At 45.8% G+C, this 23497-nt stretch overlaps 1 protein-coding gene and 1 long non-coding RNA gene across 9 annotated transcripts in view; one reads left to right on the top strand and one right to left on the bottom strand.

The window, feature by feature from the left end:
- Positions 1-23497, bottom strand: part of PCGF5 (polycomb group ring finger 5) — a 148490-nt gene that overhangs the window by 60323 nt on the left and 64670 nt on the right. For 2 of the 8 annotated variants that reach the window (XM_056530210.1, XM_056530211.1), the window contains exons 1-2: positions 5951-6038; positions 1601-1716 (exon numbers count right to left, since the gene is read on the bottom strand). The exons of 3 other annotated variants lie outside the window; for them this stretch is intronic. The gene's annotated coding sequence lies outside the window, so the exon portion shown is untranslated. Of the gene's footprint in view, positions 1-1295; positions 1427-1600; positions 1717-5950; positions 6058-23497 lie in introns of those variants that run through there. 3 more of the 8 variants (XM_056530208.1, XM_056530207.1, XM_056530209.1) reach the window with 3 other exon arrangements.
- The window catches only part of LOC130282198 (uncharacterized), a 104337-nt gene continuing 86957 nt past the window's right edge, over positions 6118-23497 (top strand). The window contains exon 1 of the long non-coding RNA XR_008846274.1: positions 6118-6177. This is a non-coding gene — a long non-coding RNA (uncharacterized LOC130282198). The remainder of the gene's footprint in view (positions 6178-23497) is intronic.

Genomic DNA, 23497 nt, shown 5'->3' with positions numbered 1-23497 from the left:
ACCCACACATGCACACACACAGACAGACACATACACATGCACACACACATAGACACAAGCAGACAGACTCCCACACATGCACACACACACACATAGACAGACAGACACACACACATAGATAGACAGACAGACACACACACACATGCACGCACACATAGACAGACAGACACACACACATAGACAGACAGACACACACACATGCACACACGCAGACAGACAGACAGACAGACACACACACACACAGACAACCTTACCTGTCCTGCACTGCGCTTCTCCTCTCTGGAGTAGTGAAAACGGTGTCTTGAAGCGTTCTGTGTCCCAAATAGCTGAGCAAAGTGCTGAGCCACTGTGCTGAGTGCTGAGACACTGTGATTGGTTGATGGGGGGCGTGTGCAGTCTCTGCTCTGCTCAGGACACAGAACTGCTTCAAGACACAGTTTTCTTCACTACATACCTGGCGCAGGCCACAAACTTTCATTCCACAGGCCGGGAGTTTGAGACCCCTGATGTAAAGAGTGGGAGCTCATATTACTGCTCATTATATTTTGATGCAACAGGAAGCCTTTCCAGTCACAGTAGCTTCAGTCAGAACAGGCTTCCTGCTTCCTTAAAAATCTAATGAGCAGTAATATGAGCTTCTCCCCTTCACATTCATGGTCTTCTCATTAGCAGACAGAAGGAATGGGGGATGTGGGGACAGAGTAGACTGCTTTAATAGCCTGTGACTTGGTGTCACAGCTGCAAGGAAGAGAGAAACTGAATTGAGAGATCTGTGCACTATGGATAATACCATGGCTAACTAAGACCTTATATTAATAAATTGCTTTATTATACTTTTTATACGGGACCCAGATTAAGACATAACTTACTTCAAATGGTGCCACCATTCAGGAGATAGAAGAAGTATTAGGATCCGATACTAATGCCTTCCTTTGCGCAATGGAGGCAGGAGTTGGGATACAGAGCTTCCTTGTCTCTGTTCCCTCTCATATGCCCACCAAGCTCATTAATATTCACGGGGTACCCTTTACCCATGTGAGTGCTCTGTGGGCGGCATATGGGAGCAGAGGGGATGGAGGCAGGAAAGCTATGTGTGACAGCTCGTCTCCCTCGTCACCATTGAGCAAAGGATGGCATTAACCTATTAGCTAAAGACTCTAATACTACTTGTATCTACCGAATGGCAGCACCAATTGGAGTACATTTTACATACATTTTGATTTAGTTTTAGTCACTGAAAAGGTGTTGTTGACTTAAACTATTACAAAAAAAAAAGATTAGTTGACTAAACTAACATTGTCGCCAGTGATGACTGATAACGCCAACTTGTCTGAAACCTGTATATTACTGCCAGGCAGCATCCATGGTGACATGGTTAGTAGGCAAAGTCACTTCAGTAAACAAAAGCTGCTATATCATGGCTGATCTGATGGGAAGAAATGTTACAAGCGGGAGATTATTTACTAATATGCTTACAGTGAGAGGATGTACTTTGCTGCATATTGTTATGTCACTCTCTCCTTGTCATCAGTGTCACCTGCACTAACCTGTTGTACAGGCTTGTAGTGTGAGTGACACTCATGATGACAATAATACTTACTGGACCCCGCTCCATTCCGCCACAATCCCTGTTCTTCTGGCTATGCAAATAATCTGCTTGGTGCAAGTTCCCAGGAGGAGGAGTCTTAACTCTGTCTGGCCGTGCAATGGCAATAGCTGGAGGGCCAAAGTTTGAAAACCACTGAGCTATACCACTAAACCCCCATATGCTGTATAAAAAGCTCTGCCTTACAAAGATACTGTTCAACAAAAGGTACTAATAACCTAATGGTAATAACACAGATTTATGTGTTTCTTTGGCACATGTCTGGTTTATTGCAGTGATCAACTGTAGCTTGGGGTGTTGTCAGCCTCTGGCTATTGTAATGAGTAATAAACACAAAGTACAGAGCTGGACAGCTGTCACAGTACACAGCAGTGATCACACTATACAGAGCTTTCACAGTACACAGCAGTGACCACACTGTACAGAGCTGTCACAGTACACAGCAGTACACTGTACACAGCTGTCACAGTACACAGCAGTGATCACACTGTACACAGCTGTCACAGTACACAGCAGTGATCACACTGTACAGAGCTGTCACAGTACACAGCAGTACACTGTACACAGCTGTCACAGTACACAGCAGTGATCACACTGTACAGAGCCGTCACAGTACACAGCAGTGATCACACTGTACAGAGCTGTCACAGTACACAGCAGTGATCACACTGTACACAGCTGTCACAGTACACAGCAGTGATCACACTGTACAGAGCTGTCACAGTACACAGCAGTACACTGTACACAGCTGTCACAGTACACAGCAGTGATCACACTGTACAGAGCCGTCACAGTACACAGCAGTGATCACACTGTACAGAGCTGTCACAGTACACAGCAGTGATCACACTGTACAGAGCCGTCACAGTACACAGCAGTGATCACACTGTACAGAGCTGTCACAGTACACAGCAGTGATCACACTGTACAGAGCTGTCACAGTACACAGCAGTACACTGTACACAGCTGTCACAGTACACAGCAGTGATCACACTGTACACAGCTGTCACAGTACACAGCAGTGATCACACTGTACAGAGCTGTCACAGTACACAGCAGTACACTGTACACAGCTGTCACAGTACACAGCAGTGATCACACTGTACAGAGCCGTCACAGTACACAGCAGTGATCACACTGTACAGAGCTGTCACAGTACACAGCAGTGATCACACTGTACAGAGCCGTCACAGTACACAGCAGTGATCACACTGTACAGAGCTGTCACAGTACACAGCAGTGATCACACTGTACAGAGCTGTCACAGTACACAGCAGTACACTGTACACAGCTGTCACAGTACACAGCAGTGATCACACTGTACACAGCTGTCACAGTACACAGCAGTGATTACACTGTACACAGCTGTCACAGTACACAGCAGTCATCACACTGCACAGAGCTGTCACAGTACACAGCAGTGATCACACTGTACAGAGCTGTCACAGTACACAGCAGTCATCACACTGCACAGAGCTGTCACAGTACACAGCAGTGATCACACTGTACAGAGCTGTCACAGTACACAGCAGTGATCACACTGTACACAGCTGTCACAGTACACAGCAGTCATCACACTGCACAGAGCTGTCACAGTACACAGCAGTGATCACACTGTACAGAGCTGTCACAGTACACAGCAGTGATCACACTGTACACAGCTGTCACAGTACACAGCAGTCATCACACTGCACAGAGCTGTCACAGTACACAGCAGTGATCACACTGTACAGAGCTGTCACAGTACACAGCAGTGATCACACTGTACAGAGCTGTCACAGTACACAGCAGTCATCACACTGTACAGAGCTGTCACAGTACACAGCAGTGATCACACTATACAGAGCTGTCACAGTACACAGCAGTGACCACACTGTACAGAGCTGTCACAGTACACAGCAGTGATCACACTGTACAGAGCTGTCACAGTACACAGCAGTGATCACACTGTACAGAGCCGTCACAGTACACAGCAGTGATCACACTGTACAGAGCTGTCACAGTACACAGCAGTGATCACACTGTACAGAGCTGTCACAGTACACAGCAGTGATCACACTGTACAGAGCTGTCACAGTACACAGCAGAGATCACACTGTACACAGCAGTGATCACACTGTACAGAGCCGTCACAGTACACAGCAGTGATCACACTGTACAGAGCTGTCACAGTACACAGCAGTGATCACACTGTACAGAGCTGTCACAGTACACAGCAGTCATCACACTGTACAGAGCTGTCACCTTACACAGCAGTGATCACACTGCACAGAGCTGTCACAGTACACAGCAGTGACCACACTGCACAGAGCTGTCACAGTACACAGCAGTGATCACACTGTACAGAGCTGTCACCTTACACAGCAGTAATCACACTGCACAGAGCTGTCACAGTGCACAGCAGTGACCACACTGTACAGAGCTGTCACAGTACACAGCAGTCATCACTGTACAGAGCTGTCACAGTACACAGCAGTGATCACACTATACAGAGCTGTCACAGTACACAGCAGTGATCACACTGTACAGAGCTGTCACAGTACACAGCAGTGATCACACTGTACAGAGCTGTCACAGTACACAGCAGTGATCACACTGTACAGAGCCGTCACAGTACACAGCAGTGATCACACTGTACAGAGCTGTCACAGTACACAGCAGTGATCACACTGTACAGAGCTGTCACAGTACACAGCAGTGATCACACTGTACAGAGCAGTCACAGTACACAGCAGAGATCACACTGTACACAGCAGTGATCACACTGTACAGAGCCGTCACAGTACACAGCAGTGATCACACTGTACAGAGCTGTCACAGTACACAGCAGTGATCACACTGTACAGAGCTGTCACAGTACACAGCAGTCATCACACTGTACAGAGCTGTCACCTTACACAGCAGTGATCACACTGCACAGAGCTGTCACAGTACACAGCAGTGACCACACTGCACAGAGCTGTCACAGTACACAGCAGTGATCACACTGTACAGAGCTGTCACCTTACACAGCAGTGATCACACTGCACAGAGCTGTCACAGTGCACAGCAGTGACCACACTGTACAGAGCTGTCACAGTACACAGCAGTGACCACACTGCACAGAGCTGTCACAGTACACAGCAGTGACCACACTGTACAGAGCTGTCACAGTACACAGCAGTGATCACACTGTACAGAGCTGTCACAGTACACAGCAGTGACCACACTGCACAGAGCTGTCACAGTACACAGCAGTGATCACACTGTACAGAGCTGTCACAGTACACAGCAGTGATCACACTGTACAGAGCCGTCACAGTACACAGCAGTGATCACACTGTACAGAGCTGTCACAGTACACAGCAGTGATCACACTGTACAGAGCTGTCACAGTACACAGCAGTGACCACACTGCACAGAGCTGTCACAGTACACAGCAGTGACCACACTGCACAGAGCTGTCACAGTACACAGCAGTGACCACACTGTACAGAGCTGTCACAGTACACAGCAGTGATCACACTGTACAGAGCTGTCACCTTACACAGCAGTGATCACACTGTTCAGAGCAGGACAGCTGTCACAGTACACAGCAGTGATCACACTGTACAGAGCTGTCACAGTACACAGCAGTGATCACACTGTACAGAGCTGTCACAGTACACAGCAGTGATCACACTGTACAGAGCTGTCACAGTACACAGCAGTGATCACACTGTACAGAGCTGTCACAGTACACAGCAGTGATCACACTGTACAGAGCTGTCACAGTACACAGCAGTGATCACACTGCACAGAGCTGTCACAGTACACAGCAGTGATCACACTGTACAGAGCTGTCACAGTACACAGCAGTGACCACAATGCACAGAGCTGTCACAGTACACAGCAGTGATCACACTGTACAGAGCTGTCACAGTACACAGCAGTGATCACACTGTACAGAGCTGTCACAGTACACAGCAGTGATCACACTGTACAGAGCTGTCACAGTACACAGCAGTGATCACACTGTACAGAGCTGTCACAGTACACAGCAGTGATCACACTGCACAGAGCTGTCACAGTACACAGCAGTGATCACACTGTACAGAGCTGTCACAGTACACAGCAGTGACCACAATGCACAGAGCTGTCACAGTACACAGCAGTGATCACACTGCACAGAGCTGTCACAGTACACAGCAGTGATCACACTGCACAGAGCTGTCACAGTACACAGCAGAGATCACACTGTACAGAGCTGTCACCTTACACAGCAGTGATCACACTGTACAGAGCAGGACAGCTGTCACCGTACACAGATCTGCTGAACGATAATTCCTAATCTCCAGCTCCTGTGGAAAAATAAAGGCTTCTTACACTTCAGGGGTAATGACAGCCGGTGATCTACCCAGCAGTATGAAGTGTGCCCCGGCCAGCCGGCAGCACAGTTCCTTGTTTGAATCAGCTAGTTTGACACTCAGCGAATGTGGCTGGTGACATCACCCTGCCCTGCTACGGATGCCTGGACAGGAAAAATCCTCCAGCGCGTTCACAAAAGGCAGTTTATCTTACTCAGAGCAGACTCGTGTGCTGACAAGGCTGAAGTTGGTTTCTTATTACTATTCCCAAAAAAATGTTTCTACTTTTATTTATCTGCAGAAAACCTCTTTTTTATACAAAAATGTTTAATACTATGTGGAGAAAAAAAATCTAGTAAATGCATAAAAACATTTTGTTTTACAATTAAGTTAACTGATGATTTCAAGGGGACAACCCTACATAATACCTACTTGTTTCAAGCCTGGCCCAAAAAGTGGATGGCAGGAAAGCAGGTACAAACCTTGCCAACTGCTTACATTTTCTGGAGAGAGAGAGGAGAGGAGAGAGGAGAGGAGAGAGGTAGGAGAGAAGAGAGGAGAGAGAGAGAGAGAGAGAGAGAGAGAGAGAGAGAGAGAGGAGAGAGAGCGGAGAGAGAGGAGAGAGAAGAGAGGAGAGAAAGATAAGAGAGGAGAGAGAAGTGAAATGAGAGAGAGAGAGAGATGAGAGAGAGGCCATGCCATCTTTTCCAGACGGCCAATCCCCTTTTTCTGGTTTTCTCAGTAAAATGGAAAGTTAGGGTGGGTTCACACTACGTTTTGTCCCATACGGGAGCGCATACGGCAGGGGGGAGCTAAAAGCTTGCGCTCCCGTATGTGACCGTATGCGCTCCCGTATGTCATTCATTTCAATGAGCCGGCCGGAGTGAAACGTTCGGTCCGGTCGGCTCATTTTTGCGCCGTATGCGCTTTCACAACCGGACCTAAAACCGTGGTTGACCACAGTTTTAGGTCCGGTTGTAAAAGCGCATACGGCGCAAAAATGAGCCAACCGGACCGAACGTTTCACTCCGGCCGGCTCATTGAAATGAATGACATACGGGAGCGCATACGGTCACATACGGGAGCGCGAGCTTTTAGCTCCCCCCTGCCATATGCGCTCCCGTATGGGAGAAAACTTAGTGTGAACCCAGCCTTAGTCGGGTTTTTCTCCGTTATGGTGCAAACACAATTTCTGGCGCACAACCCGACAAAGCATGTTAGGTTTGCAATAGTAAATGAGGGCCATTGTGTGTGAACGAGGCCAAAGTGGGTTTCACAAACAGCATTTTTGGAAAAAGGCCATTGCAGTTTTTGTTGGAATTTTCTGCATCCAGCAGGGGTTGGAGATGCCTGCCGGGACCCCATTCCTGGCAGGTTTTTAAAATACAACTTTTGTGAATTGCAGAGTATAGGCAGAGTATAGGCAGTTGCAATAAGGGAGCAAATTCCCTAATACTGCCTGTAGTTTGGGCAGCATGAAACTAATAATGACGGTTTCCCCTTTAAGGAGAGATGTCATATAATATCTAGTCACATCTCAGAACAAATTTTTTTCAGATATATTGTCTTTCAATTGTGCACCTTATTACAAAACCTATTATTAAAATAACTTCTTACAAGAACATAAAGGCAAACTCCTATAGTGTGATCCTTGGTGGTCTATATTTATACTAGATCATTGAGATTGTGTTATAGCTACAGTGGGGATCAAAAGTTTTGGCACCCCAGGAAAAATTTGTATTAATGTGCATAACGAAGCCAAGGAATGATGGAAAAAACTTCAAAAGGCATCAAATTACAGATTAGACATTCTGAAAATATGTCAACAAAAGTTAGATTTTATTTCCATCATTTACACTTTCAAAATAACAGAAAACAAAAAAATGGCGTCTGCAAAAGTTTGGGCACCGTGCAGAGTTAAAATCTTGTACTGCCCCCTTTGGCAAGTATCACAGCTTGTAAACACTTTTTGTAGCCAGCCAAGAGTCTTTCAATTCTTGTTTGAGGTATCTTTGCCCATTCTTCCTTACAAAAGTCTTCCAGTTCTTTGAGATTTCTGGGCTGTCTGTCACGCACTGCTCTTTTAAGGTCTATCCATAGATTTTCAATTATGTTGAGGTCAGGAGATTGTGAAGGCCATGGCAAAACCTGCAGTTTACGCCTCTTGATGTAATCCCCTGTGGATTTCGAGGTGTGTCTAGGATCAATATCCATTTGTAGAAGCCATACTCTCTTTAACTTCAGCTTTTTCACAGATGGCATCAAGTTAGCATCCAAAATTTCCTGAAATTTTATTGAATCTATTTTTCCTTCTACTCGTGAGATATTCCCTGTGTCACTGGCTGCAATACAACCCCAAAGCATGATTGATCCACCCCCATGCTTAACAGTTGGACAGAGGTTCTTTTCATTAAATTCTGTTCCCCTTCTTCTCCAAACATACCTTTGCTTATTCCGGCCAAAAAGTTCAATTTTAACCTCATCGGTCCACAGAACTTGTTTCCAAAATGCATCAAACGCTGATTTTTGTGGTTAGGATGTAGAAGAGGTTTTCTTCTAATGACTCTTCCATGAAGACCATATTTGTACAAGTATCTCTTTATAGTGAAATAGTGTACCACAACTCCAGTGTCTTCCAGATCTTTCTGGAGGGATTGTGCAGTCAAACGTGGGTTTTGAATTGTTTTTCTCACAATCCTGCGAGCTGTTCTGTCTGATATTTTTCTTGGTCTTCCAGATTTAACTTCCACTGTTCCTGATGACTGCCATTTCTTAATTACATTCCGAACAGAGGATATTGACATCTGAAAACATTTTTCTATCTTCTTATAGCCTTCTCCAGCTTTGTGAGTGTCAACTATTTTCAGTTTCAGATTTCTAGACAACTGCTTGGAAGAACCCATGGTGCTGATTGTTGGGGCAAGGTCAGATTAGTCTGGGCATTTAAAACCTTTGATATTGACATCACCTGGTCTTGCCAGATGATGATTGAGAACAATCCATGAAACTGGCAGGTCTCAGCTTTGCAAAGGGGGCAGTGCATGCTATAAATTATGCAGGGTGCCCAAACTTTTGCAGGCGCCATTTTTTTGTGTTCTGTTATTTTGAAAGTGTAAATGATGGAAATAAAATCTAACTTTTGTTGACATATTATAAGAATGTCTAATCTGTAATGTGATGTATTTTGGAGATTTTTCCATCTTTCCTTGGCTTCTTTATGCACATTAATACAAATTTTTACCTGGGGTGCCCAAACGTTTGATCCCCACTGTAGGAAAGTGAGACACATATTGCCCATCAGCTACATGCAGACCTAGTGTATAAGATGACAAATACTGAGTGACTGATCTTGTGACATCTCTTCTATGGAGTGCATATAGTCATTTATAAAGAATTCTGTTCACATGTCAAATCCTACAGATTTCCCATTCATCTCCAAGATCATCTATGAAAAAAGACTAAACCAACAAAATATCATAAGAGCATAATTTACTTTTTACAAACATTAGATTAGCTGAGAACTTTTTAAAGTTCTTTTGCAGGAATATACTATTGATAGCCTTCCAAACTGCTCCCGGCTCCATACTACACAGATTACAGGGCCAAAAGTACATTAGTTGGCTCTGTACTCATTGCTGTAGACTTAGCTCCTATTCACTTCAGTAGGAGTTGAGGCTGCAGTAACACTGTGTCGCCACTACATGGACTATGGAGCCAACTGCTTTTGGCATTGTACTCTGTGTAGTGCAGGCAGGCACCAAACCACTGATCGACAGGGGTACTGGGTGTCAGCAACTATTTATGGCCTATCCAGTCCACGCATCAGAGATATCCCTGGGGCTCGACCACACTGTGGACATTCAGCAGGTGCAGCCAAAACCATCAGCGATAGGACCATGAGGAGGCACAGTGCCTTGTCTCTATAGACGGCAATGCAGTCCCATGGAATTCCGCCCAAAGAATGGACATGCTCGTTCTTTGGCTGGACATCCTTTCCCCTGTGGAAAATCGCATGCACTACTATTCAAAAAAAGAAAAAAAAAGAGGCAAGTGCCTCATGTAATCCTGTATCCCAGATGCAGTTAGTAGTAAAAATGGGAAAGTTGGGTGGCCTCTCACCTGGTTTGAAGCTTTTGTTCAGGCACATAACCCCAGCATACGGTGTGTCATAATGATTCTAGGTTATGCAGCTGACAGTTCACAGGACGGTATCCCCAATTGGAAACCATATGGAGATGCAGTAGTAATATAGAAAAAAAGGACTGTACTTGGCGCTACTGTAATTGAATCCAGATGGAAGCAGATATAAAAATATCACAATTTATTGACACTATGTGTAAAAACAATAAAAGGTACCATAAAAGACACGTTTTGTTTGCATAATTAAAAGGTATCTATACAGCAAGTGTAAAATGGAGTTTAAATTCCCAATTCTATGGTGCCAAAAACAAGGAGGCGTGGTTATTATGCAAGATGCAATTCGTCAACCAGTAGTTGTTAGAAATAAAACACATATAAAAACACATAATAGAACAGCAAACTGCATATATAAGTAGTTTTTAGACTTAAATAAGGTAAAAGAGCATGCATGAAATGTTCGTGCAGTATATGATGAACATTCATAAAGTTACGAGTGTAAAACCTATTCTCAGTGAGAGGCTTGGAGTGAATTCAAAGCGAGGCGTGAATGAGAGCGTAGTAAACCTCATTCATAAAACAGATGGTCTGTAGTTCAAAGGAAGGTGTTGATCGTATCAAGAGGAGACATGAATGTTATAGTGGAGGGATTCGTCAGTAGAATATCCGACAAAAGAGGTGGGTATCGTAGATGTAATGTAGATACTGAATGAATGAGGTTACATATCGCGTTGCTGCACAATGTATAAATGGATGTGCATACCGTAGTGTTTTATACAGGCAGTGCAGCAGGCCGTTTATTGGATGGTAGGAATGGAGGTAAAAGAGCAGAAGAACAGGCCATTGTTAGAATAGGGCAGATGTCTGTAAAGTGGGTATCTTGAGTGTAAATAGAGAACATGATTAAATGCTGTTGCCTATCGTGATACTGTATAATAGATGGATATTAATATGCATATAGTACTTAGTATAGGACAAAGCATCAGGCTGTTATTGGATGGTATCAGTAGAGATGGAAAAAAGGAATGAACGGGAAAAAAGGAATATATTGCAATATGGTATTGTTAGATAACATTCTCTATATACCGATTAGGTCCTTGAGGGACCAGCGTTTTTAAGGTGTATATCCAAAAGTTCTCTCTCCTGCAAAGAGTAGCAAAACGTTGGTGTGTATGTTTAGGAATGTGTTCTATAGGAGTAATGGAGAATTGTTTGAAATCACAATCATGGCATGCTGCTCCATGACGGGAGATGCTATGGAACTGGAATCCTTTAGATACATTTGAACGATGTTTGTTAATACGGTTTCTTAGGGGCTGAATTGTTCTTCCTATATATTGCAAAGTACAGGAACATTTGAATTAAATACATTTCGTATTATGTGCCACAATTCATCAGACTTTTAATGCCATATGAGATGCCAGTTAGACGTAAAGTGTACGTTTGTTGGGGATATTTAGACAGCATTTGCATTGAGTTGTATTGCATCTATATGAGCAAGTAATGTCTGTAGTTAGAAAGGTGTAAGATTTTTGAGAGCATGATTTTAGTTTGCTTGGAGCCAATATATTTTTGAGGGATTGAGTTTTCCTAAAAGTAATATTCGGTGTGGATGGAATGATGTCCTTTAATAAAGGGTCCTGTAAAAGAATTTTCCAATGTGATTTTAAAATATTCCTGATTGTTTTATTGTAACTGGTGTATGTTGTAATAAAATTTGAGGATGCTTGTTTGAATCAGATTGGTGGGTAGTTTCATCCGTATTTTGGTTATTATTAGGGTTTAGACATGTAGATTGATTAAGTTTTCCAGTTCTTTCTCTACTATGATTAATTAGAGAAATAGTTTTGAAAAATTCAATTCGACCAAATTTATTTGTGCAGAATCGCTATTAAAAATGACTATTTCTGGCCTACAGAGAGCCTCAATAGGGGTGTAGAGCACTTTGCCTCGTCCTAATATGCATAGGGAGTGTGTTGTGTCGGTATAGAAACAAGCCAACCGGCACCAGAAAGCCTTCGAAATAATTAGAACAATGTACGAAGCCTGCGCTGCGGGGACCAGGTGAGTTGTAACAGTAGAGGTGCTAATGAAGTAAAAAGCTATATGTAGTATACAGGTAATAGAAAAAGTATCGTTGCACTCACCACAAGACACAGCATGCAGGTTTTAAAATCCGGGTTTATTCGTAAATACGAAGTGCTATACAGTCAAAGCAGGTTGGAGGGAAGGGAGGGGAGCAGACATCAGCTCCGTGGAGTAAAATAATACTGTTATTCAGTATGACATGCAGATTACAGGCATTGATATTAGAATCACTGCTGCAGAGCGTCGATGTGGCAGCAGGGAGACCATATGGTGTCAAAATTTAAGAGAATAAAGAGATTTTTTATGTAATTTTAATTTAATTTAATTTGAATTTATTTATATTTTTGAGTACCCATTCTGGTGCAAGATACCACCTGTTCCAGCCCCTGCCTCTCAGCGCCCTCCTGGCTACAAAAGTGTGAATGTTTCATTTAATCAGTTATGGTTCATTATTATCACTCCAAGCTTTTCCATTGGATACTTGTGATAATTCCACAGATAATATGATGTAGACGACTGTTACGCCTAGCGCTCCGGGTCCCCGCTCCTCCCCGGAGCGCTCACGGCGTCTCTCTCCCTGCAGCGCCCCGGTCAGTCCCGCTGACCTGGAGCGCTGCACTGACATGGCCGTCGGGGATGCGATTCGCACAGCGGGACGCGCCCGCTCGCGAATCGCATCCCAAGTCACTTACCCGTCCCGGGCCCCTCCTGTCATGTGCTGGCGCGCGCGGCTCCGCTCTCTAGGGCGCGCGCGCCAGCTCTCTGAGACTTAAAGGGCCAGTGCACCAATGATTGGTGCCTGGCCCAATTAGCTTAATTGGCTTCCACCTGCTCCCTGGCTATATCTGATCACTTCCCCTGCACTCCCTTGCCGGATCTTGTTGCCTTGTGCCAGTGAAAGCGTTTAGTGTTGTCCAAAGCCTGTGTTACCTGAACTCCTGCTATCCATCTTGACTACGAACCTTGCCGCCTGCCCCGACCTTCTGCTACGTCTGACCTTGCCTCTGCCTAGTCCTTCTGTCCCACGCCTTCTCAGCAGTCAGCGAGGTTGAGCCGTTGCTAGTGGATACGACCTGGTTGCTACTGCCGCAGCAAGACCATCCCGCTTTGCGGCGGGCTCTGGTGAACACCAGTAGCCTCTTAGAACTGGTCCACCAGCACGGTCCATGCCAATCCCTCGCTGACACAGAGGATCCACTACCTGTAAGCCGAATCGTGACAACGACCATAGGGCCTCAGTCTTGAAAAGATTACATTAATGTTTTAAATTTAAGATTTTTATTAGATCCCCAAGTTTAATGTCTTTAAACTTTGAACTTTGTCTTTAAACTTTGAACTAATACTGTATGACCACAATACCCAATCTAACAAGGAGTCACATGGCGGCACAATGAAAGAGCCTGGAATTGGCGGCAGCACGAGGAGACCATATAGTGGCAGAATGACCCAGTCTGGAGGTGGCAACAGCCTGACAAGACCATAGGGCCTCACAATAGAAAAGATTAAAGATATTCTTGAAATTGAAGATTTTAGATATAGTAAAATTTTAAAAGTTTAATTTAACAGCATAAGGAGACCATATGGTGGCACAATGACAGAGCCTGGGGGTGGCGGCAGCATAAGTAGACAATAGGGCTTGACAATCCCTAAGATTAAAAGATGAATTTTAAAATTGAAATTGAAGATTTATGGAAGATAGTGCTACAAAAAAATATTTTTAGGTAATGTCCAAGGCCCAGCAGCATCAGTAAACCATATAGTGGCAGAATGGCACAGCCTGGAGCTGGCAGCAGCATGAGTAGACAATAGGGATTCACAATCCCCAAGATTAAAAGATGAATTTTAAAATTGAAATTGAAGATTTTGAAATTTAAGATTAAACTCCCAAGTTTTAATGTCTCGGGCCTCGGCGTGTGGTTACAAAGGACCAAATCTAACAAGGAGTCACATGCCACATGGCGGCACAATGACAGAGCTTGGAAGTGGCATCAGTATGAGGAGACCATATAGTGGCTGAATGATCACCTGGAGATTGTGGCAGCATGAGGAGACCATATAGTGTCTGAATGGCACAGACTGGAGGTGGCTGAAGCACAAGGAGACCATATAGTGGCTGAATGGCACAGCCTGGAGGTGGTGAAGCATGAGGAGACCATATTGTGTCTGGCACAGCCATGAGTTGGCTGAAGCATGAGGAGACCATATGGTGGCTGAATGGCACAGCCTGGAGATGGCTGAAGCATGAAGAGACCATATAGTGACTGAATGGCACAGCCTGGAGTTGGTGGCAACATGAGTAGAACATATAGTGGGTGAATGGCACAGCCTGGAGGTGGTGAAGCATGAGGAGACCATATAGTGTCTGAATGGCACAGCCTGGAGGTGGCTGAAGCATGAGCAGACATATAGTGGCTTAATGGCACAGCCTGGAGTTGGCTGAAGCCTGAGGAGACCATGTAGTGGCTGAATGGCACAGCTTGGAGTTGTTTGAAGCATGAGGAGACCATATAGTGTTTGAATGGCACAGCCTGGAGTTGGCTGAAGCATGAGGAGACCATATAGTGGCTGAATGGCACAGCCTGGAGTTAGCTGAAGCATGAGGAGACCAAATAATGGCTGAATGGCATAGCCTGGAGTTTGTGGCAGTATGAGGAGACCATATAGTGTCTGAATGGCACAGCCAGGAGGTGGCTGAAGCATGAAGAGACCATATAGTGTCTGAATGGCACAGCCTGTAGTTGGCTGAAGCATGAGGAGACCATATAGTGATTAAATGGCACAGCCTAGAGTCAGTGAAGCATGTAGAGACCATATAGCGGCTGAATGGCAAAGCCTGGAGGTGGCAGCAGCAGCATCAGGAGTCCTGAAAGTGACCCGGTGATGGAGTGGTACGGTGGGTGGTAATAACAGTACCCAGTGATGAAGGTGGGTGAAAAAAGTTCTGATGCGGGGGAATGTTTGTAACTGGGGAGCTGCACCTTAAATCTGTTTGGCACTATCCATATTTGTTGGTGTGGCACCATGGTCAATCTACTCTGATGCATCAGGCATTGGTGGGTGGAAACCCTGGCTGATCCATGCCTGATTCATCTTCACAAAGGTCAGTCTGTCCACGTTTTTTGTGGACAGATGAGTTCTCCTTGGGGTGACTAAACAACCGCTCTGATGGCACACTACTGGCTGGGCAGGACAGCTTTTCCAGGGCAAACTTTGCTAGTTGCGGCAACAAATCAAGTTTGGCTGCCCAGAAGTTTAGCGGATCTTCAAGTTGTGTTGGCATGGGCATGTTAATGTAAAAAATATTTTCTGTGCAATAACGCACTGCTCTCTGTCTACCAGAACACTGATGTGACTAGGAGGTGAAATGCTGCTGGAAAAAGCTTTTCTGTGTAACACACACACAGGACGTCAATCCTATCTCTCTGCAGTGAAAGGATGAAGTGACGATCCAGAATATAGCTGCCGACTGGGACATCACAGGGGTGACTGGCTGCTGATAGGCTGGATCCTGCTGTGATTAAGGGTCATACCACCTACCCACCTTCAGAGAGTTCCTTCCCCCATGTCCTCACATGTGGATCCACCATTTTAAATGCCCTGGAGCCCGGACCGCACTAAATGGAGTTAAATGGAGTGATTCGCGCAATAGAATTGCAGTGATATTCGCCTTTGTTGCAAATTAAATTCTTCATGAAATTCATAACAAATTTGGATTTGTCAGCTTTGATTCCCTCATCTCTACTCTTCATCCTCTGTACAATTTCTGCAGATTCATTTGTATTGTCCCTATGGAATTGTTACGCCGAGCGCTCCGGGTCCCCGCTCCTCCCCGGAGCGCTCGCAACATCCTCGCTACGGCAGCGCCCCAGTCAGATCCACTGACCGGGTGCGCTGCGATACCGCCTCCAGCCGGGATGCGATTCGCGATGCGGGTGGCGCCCGCTCGCGATGCGCACCCCGGCTTCCGTACCTGACTCGCTCTCCCTCGGTCCTGTCCCGGCGCGCGCGGCCCCACTCCCTAGGGCGCGCGCGCGCCGGGTCTCTGCGATTTAAAGGGCCACTGCGCCACTGATTGGCGCAGTGGTTCCAATTAGTGTCTTCACCTGTGCACTCCCTATGTATACCTCACTTCCCCTGCACTCCCTCGCCGGATCTTGTTGCCCTTGTGCCTAGTGAAAGCGTTCCCTTGTGTGTTCCTAGCCTGTGTTCCAGACCTCCTGCCGTTGCCCCTGACTACGATCCTTGCTGCCTGCCCCGACCTTCTGCTACGTCCGACCTTGCTTTTGTCTACTCCCTTGTACCGCGCCTATCTTCAGCAGTCAGAGAGGTTGAGCCGTTGCTAGTGGATACGACCTGGTTACTACCGCCGCAGCAAGACCATCCCGCTTTGCGGCGGGCTCTGGTGAACACCAGTAGTAACTTAGAACCGGTCCACTAGCACGGTCCACTCCAATCCCTCTCTGGCACAGAGGATCCACCTCCTGCCAGCCGGCATCGTGACAGTAGATCCGGCCATGGATCCCGCTGAAATACCTCTGCCAGTTGTCGCCGACCTCACCACGGTGGTCGCCCAGCAGTCACAACAGATAGCGCAACAAGGCCACCAGCTCTCTCAACTGACCGTGATGCTACAGCAGCTACTACCACAGCTTCAGCAATCATCTCCTCCGCCAGCTCCTGCACCTCCTCCGCAGCGAGTGGCCGCTTCAGGCCTACGACTATCCTTGCCGGATAAATTTGATGGGGACTCTAAGTTTTGCCGTGGCTTTCTTTCACAATGTTCCCTGCACTTGGAGATGATGTCGGACCAGTTTCCTACTGAAAGGTCTAAGGTGGCTTTCGTAGTCAGCCTTCTGTCTGGAAAAGCTCTGTCATGGGCCACACCGCTCTGGGACCGCAATGACCCCGTCACTGCCTCTGTACACTCCTTCTTCTCGGAAATTCGTAGTGTCTTTGAGGAACCTGCCCGAGCCTCTTCTGCTGAGACTGCCCTGCTGAACCTGGTCCAGGGTAATTCTTCCGTTGGCGAGTACGCCATACAATTCCGTACTCTTGCTTCTGAACTATCCTGGAATAATGAGGCCCTCTGCGCGACCTTTAAAAAAGGCCTATCCAGCAACATTAAAGATGTTCTGGCCGCACGAGAAATTCCTGCTAATCTACATGAACTCATTCATCTTGCCACTCGCATTGACATGCGTTTTTCCGAAAGGCGTCAGGAGCTCCGCCAGGATATGGACTTTGTTCGCACGAGGCGTTTTTTCTCCCCGGCTCCTCTCTCCTCTGGTCCTCTGCAATCCGTTCCTGTGCCTCCCGCCGTGGAGGCTATGCAAGTTGACCGGTCTCGCTTTACACCTCAAGAGAGGACACGACGCCGCATGGAGAATCTCTGCCTGTACTGTGCCGGTACCGAACACTTCCTGAAGGATTGTCCTATCCGTCCTCCCCGCCTGGAAAGACACACGCTGACTCCGCACAAAGGTGAGACAGTCCTTGATGTCAACTTTGCTTCTCCACGTCTTCCTGTGCCTGTGCGGATATCTGCATCTACCTTCTCCTTCTCTACTATGGCCTTCATGGATTCCGGATCTGCAGGAAACTTTATTTTGGCCTCTCTCATCAACAGGTTCAACATCCCGGTAACCAGTCTCGCCAGACCCCTCTACATCAATTGTGTTAACAATGAAAGATTGGACTGTACCATACGTTACCGCACGGAGCCCCTCCTAATGTGCATCGGACCTCATCATGAAAAAATTGAGTTTTTGGTCCTCCCCAATTGCACTTCCGAAATTCTCCTTGGACTACCGTGGCTTCAACGCCATTCCCCAACCCTGGATTGGTCCACAGGGGAGATCAAGAGCTGGGGTACCTCTTGTTTCAAGGACTGCCTTAAACCGGTTCCCAGTACTCCCTGCCGTGACCCTGTGGTTCCCCCTGTAACCGGTCTCCCTAAGGCCTATATGGACTATGCTGATGTATTTTGCAAGAAACAAGCTGAGACTCTACCTCCTCACAGGCCTTATGACTGTCCTATTGACCTCCTCCCGGGCACTACTCCACCCCAGGGCAGAATTTATCCTCTGTCCGCCCCAGAGACTCTTGCTATGTCTGAGTACATCCAGGAAAATTTAAAAAAGGGGTTTATCCGCAAATCCTCCTCTCCTGCCGGAGCTGGATTTTTCTTTGTGTCCAAAAAAGATGGCTCCCTACGTCCTTGCATTGACTACCGCGGACTTAATAAAATCACGGTAAAGAACCGCTACCCTCTACCTCTTATCTCTGAACTCTTTGATCGCCTCCAAGGTGCCCACATCTTTACCAAACTGGACTTAAGAGGTGCTTATAATCTCATCCGCATCAGGGAGGGGGACGAATGGAAAACTGCATTTAACACTAGAGATGGACACTTTGAGTATCTGGTCATGCCCTTTGGCCTGTGCAACGCCCCTGCCGTCTTCCAAGACTTTGTTAATGAAATTTTTCGTGATCTCTTATATTCCTGTGTTGTTGTGTATCTGGACGATATTCTGATTTTTTCTGCCAACCTAGAAGAACACCGCCAGCATGTCCGCATGGTTCTTCAGAGACTTCGAGACAATCAACTTTATGCCAAAATGGAGAAATGTCTGTTTGAATGTCAATCTCTTCCTTTCCTAGGATACTTGGTCTCTGGCCAGGGACTACAAATGGACCCAGACAAACTCTCTGCCGTCTTAGATTGGCCACGCCCCTCCGGACTCCGTGCTATCCAACGTTTTTTGGGGTTCGCCAATTATTACAGACAATTTATTCCACATTTTTCCACCATTGTGGCTCTTATCGCGGCTTTAACCAAGAAGAACGCCAATCCTAAGTCATGGCCTCCTCAAGCGGAAGACGCCTTTAAACAGCTCAAGTCTGCCTTTTCTTCTGCTCCCGTGCTCTCCAGACCTGACCCATCTAAACCCTTCCTATTGGAGGTTGATGCCTCCTCAGTAGGAGCTGGAGCGGTTCTTCTACAAAAAAAATTCTTCTGGGCATGCTGTTACTTGTGTTTTTTTTTTCTAGGACCTTCTCTCCGGCGGAGAGGAACTACTCCATCGGGGATCGAGAGCTACTGGCCATTAAATTATCACTTGAGGAATGGAGGCATCTGCTGGAGGGATCAAAATTTCCAGTTATTATTTACACCGATCACAAGAATCTCTCCTATCTCCAGTCTGCCCAACGGCTGAACCCTCGCCAGGCCAGGTGGTCTCTGTTCTTTGCCCGGTTTAATTTTGAAATTCACTTTCGCCCTGCCGATAAGAACATTAGGGCCGATGCTCTCTCTCGTTCCTCGGATGCCTCGGAAGTAGAGCTCTCTCCGCAACACATCATTCCTCCTGACTGCCTGATCTCCACTTCTCCAGCCTCCATCAGGCAAACTCCTCCAGGGAAGACCTTCGTTTCTCCACGCCAACGCCTCGGAATCCTCAAATGGGGTCACTCCTCCCATCTCGCAGGCCATGCGGGCATCAAGAAATCCTTGCAACTCATCTCTCGTTTCTATTGGTGGCCGACTCTGGAAATGGATGTTGTTGATTTTGTGCGGGCCTGCACTGTCTGTGCCCGGGATAAGACTCCTCGCCAGAAGCCTGCTGGTCTTCTTCATCCTCTGCCTGTCCCCGAACAGCCTTGGTCTCTGATTGGTATGGACTTTATTACAGACTTACCCCCATCCCGTGGCAACACTGTTGTTTGGGTGGTCGTTGATCGATTTTCCAAGATGGCACATTTTATTCCTCTTCCTGGTCTTCCTTCAGCGCCTCAGTTGGCAAAACAATTTTTTGTACACATTTTTCGTCTTCACGGGTTGCCCACGCAGATCGTCTCGGATAGAGGCGTCCAATTCGTGTCAAAATTCTGGAGGGCTCTCTGTAAACAACTCAAGATTAAATTAAACTTTTCTTCTGCTTATCATCCTCAATCCAATGGGCAAGTAGAAAGAATTAACCAGGTCCTGGGTGATTATTTACGGCATTTTGTTTCCTCCCGCCAGGATGACTGGGCAGATCTTCTTCCATGGGCCGAATTCTCGTACAACTTCAGAGTCTCTGAATCTTCTTCCAAATCCCCATTTTTCGTGGTGTACGGCCGTCACCCTCTTCCCCCCCTCCCTACTCCCTTGCCCTCTGGTTTGCCCGCTGTGGATGAAATAACTCGTGATCTTTCCACCATATGGAAAGAGACCCAAAATTCTCTCTTACAGGCTTCATCACGCATGAAGAAGTTTGCTGATAAGAAAAGAAGAGCTCCCCCCATTTTTTCTCCCGGAGACAAGGTATGGCTCTCCGCTAAATATGTCCGCTTCCGTGTTCCCAGCTACAAATTGGGACCACGCTATCTTGGTCCTTTCAAAATCTTGTGCCAAATTAATCCTGTCTCTTACAAACTTCTTCTTCCTCCTTCTCTTCGTATTCCTAATGCCTTTCATGTCTCTCTTCTTAAACCACTCATCATCAACCGTTTCTCTCCCAAACTTATTTCTCCTACTCCTGTCTCCGGTTCTTCAGACATCTTCTCCGTAAAGGAGATACTGGCCTCCAAAAAGGTCAGAGGAAAAACTTTTTTTTTAGTGGACTGGGAGGGCTGTGGTCCTGAAGAGAGATCCTGGGAACCTGAGGACAATATCCTAGATAAAAGTCTGGTCCTCAGGTTCTCTGGCTCTAAGAAGAGGGGGAGACCCAAGGGGGGGGGGGTACTGTTACGCCGAGCGCTCCGGGTCCCCGCTCCTCCCCGGAGCGCTCGCAACATCCTCGCTACGGCAGCGCCCCGGTCAGATCCACTGACCGGGTGCGCTGCGATACCGCCTCCAGCCGGGATGCGATTCGCGATGCGGGTGGCGCCCGCTCACGATGCGCACCCCGGCTTCCGTACCTGACTCGCTCTCCCTCGGTCCTGTCCCGGCGCGCGCGGCCCCGCTCCCTAGGGCGCGCGCGCGCCGGGTCTCTGCGATTTAAAGGGCCACTGCGCCACTGATTGGCGCAGTGGTTCCAATTAGTGTCTTCACCTGTGCACTCCCTATGTATACCTCACTTCCCCTGCACTCCCTCGCCGGATCTTGTTGCCCTTGTGCCTAGTGAAAGCGTTCCCTTGTGTGTTCCTAGCCTGTTTTCCAGACCTCCTGCCGTTGCCCCTGACTACGATCCTTGCTGCCTGCCCCGACCTTCTGCTACGTCCGACCTTGCTTTTGTCTACTCCCTTGTACCGCGCCTATCTTCAGCAGTCAGAGAGGTTGAGCCGTTGCTAGTGGATACGACCTGGTTACTACCGCCGCAGCAAGACCATCCCGCTTTGCGGCGGGCTCTGGTGAACACCAGTAGTAACTTAGAACCGGTCCACTAGCACGGTCCACGCCAATCCCTCTCTGGCACAGAGGATCCACCTCCTGCCAGCCGGCATCGTGACAGGAATATTATGATTCCATTTGTTGAAGTGACAGCTGGAATACTCCAAATAGCTGTTGCCATTAACAGCCTTGAAGTATGTTTATTTTTTATTTTATTGTCTGTGTTGTGAAATACGGTAACCTCTAAATATTTGCCATTGTTTGAAAAATTATTGTATGTAAAATGGATATTCCAGAAATTGCTGTTGAGATCTTTGACAAAGAACTTCAAATCTTCTTTAGTACTATTCCAAATGATGAAGATATCATCAATGTATCTACAATATGATGAAATAAAGGATGATTATAGATAATAGTCTCTTCAGAAAGACCCATAAAGATATTAGCTAGGCTGGGTGCAAAATGGATACATATAGCGGTACCACAGCATCGTTTGTAAATACTGCCATTAAATTGAAAGATATTGGCCCTAACAGGACCAGGATTCTGACTCTTTTTGTCGGGTTATGCGCCTAAATTCTGTCTCACGGAAGGTGCGACAGAATGTGCGACAGAAAAAACCCGACAGAATCTGAATCACTCTGAGTGAACAAAAAAGCCCTACAAAATGGATGTTGTTTTCCGGAAAAGGGGCCTATTCCCTTCATTTCATCCAAAATCACTCCTCTTTTCTGAAAGCCACTCTGAAAATCATGTGAATTTTCTGGAAAGAAAACCCGCCACTTTAAAGCATGTATAAAGTTTCAGAAAGTGGAATAAATATATATATATATATATATATGTGTATATTTACATAGAAAAAGAAAAAAAAATAATAATAAAAAAAAATATTTATATATATATATATATATATATATACATATATAGTAATATCTCTCTCTCTCTCACACTCTCTCTCTCTCTCTCTGTGTATATATATATTATATACTGTGTGTGTGTGTGTGTGTGTGTGTATATATGTATATATATATATATATATATATATATATATATCTATATATAGTTAAATATCTCTATACAAATATATTTTCACAATTATTTATTTATTTTTTCCCAGTTTTTATTTAAAAAATCTGTTGCACAGAATTTTCATTGCGATAGATTTATGCATGCGCCAGATTTTAATGTTGACAGTATTAACCCTGCAACAGATTTTACCATGTGATAGATGAACCCTGCAACAGAAATTACAGTGCAACATATTTTTTCCCTGCGACTAAAAAGATCGATAAAAGTACGACAGATTAGTAAATACCAAGAGAAAAAAAAGGTTGGAAAAGCAATTGTCAAACGCAAACCGACACTCCTCTTTTAGTAAATGAGGGCCATTGTGTTGAAGAATGAATTTTATGCCATCTAAAATAAAGTTTTATTGGGGAGGGCATGGTTGAATCTTTTCTAAGAAAATAGAGTGTTTCGCATGCGGTTTATTATTGTTAACTTACCTAATGTGAACAGGTGTTTATCGAGGATTCCTATATAATCCTTCCCCTCTCCACACCTGGTACGCATGACTAAGGGGTATACCGAAAACACAATATGATTCCTGTGTGTAAGAGGGGAGCTCGTGTAATACTCCCTAAAGTACTCCTAGGATTATGTAAATGGACATGTTAACTACTGTCAATACAGCAAGAAATGGAACATACAACCTATACAAAGAACTGTGGCAGACTCCAATTTAATGCAAATAATAAATTTTATTAATTAAAATCATGCAGTATAAAAGACAGGAATGGCGTCTGACAAACATGGAACATAAGTATATGTAAACAAAAGGCCAACCCACAATGAAGGTTGGAGAGCCAGTTATAGCAGCATAGTAATAATAATAAGGTGCTGAATCATAAATAAGGTGCATATGGTTCCAATTGCATAGTGCAACAAATGTATAGGTAAAGCACAACAATACCCCCGGAAGAAGGACGCAAGTCTGAAACAGACGTAGGGGTGGACTCCTCTCAACCG

This window comes from Hyla sarda, chromosome 7 (assembly GCF_029499605.1).
Source record: "Hyla sarda isolate aHylSar1 chromosome 7, aHylSar1.hap1, whole genome shotgun sequence".
NCBI lineage: Eukaryota > Metazoa > Chordata > Amphibia > Anura > Hylidae > Hyla > Hyla sarda.
Note: the sequence above shows the minus strand (reverse complement) of the source record. Positions and strands in the feature narration are given on the sequence as shown.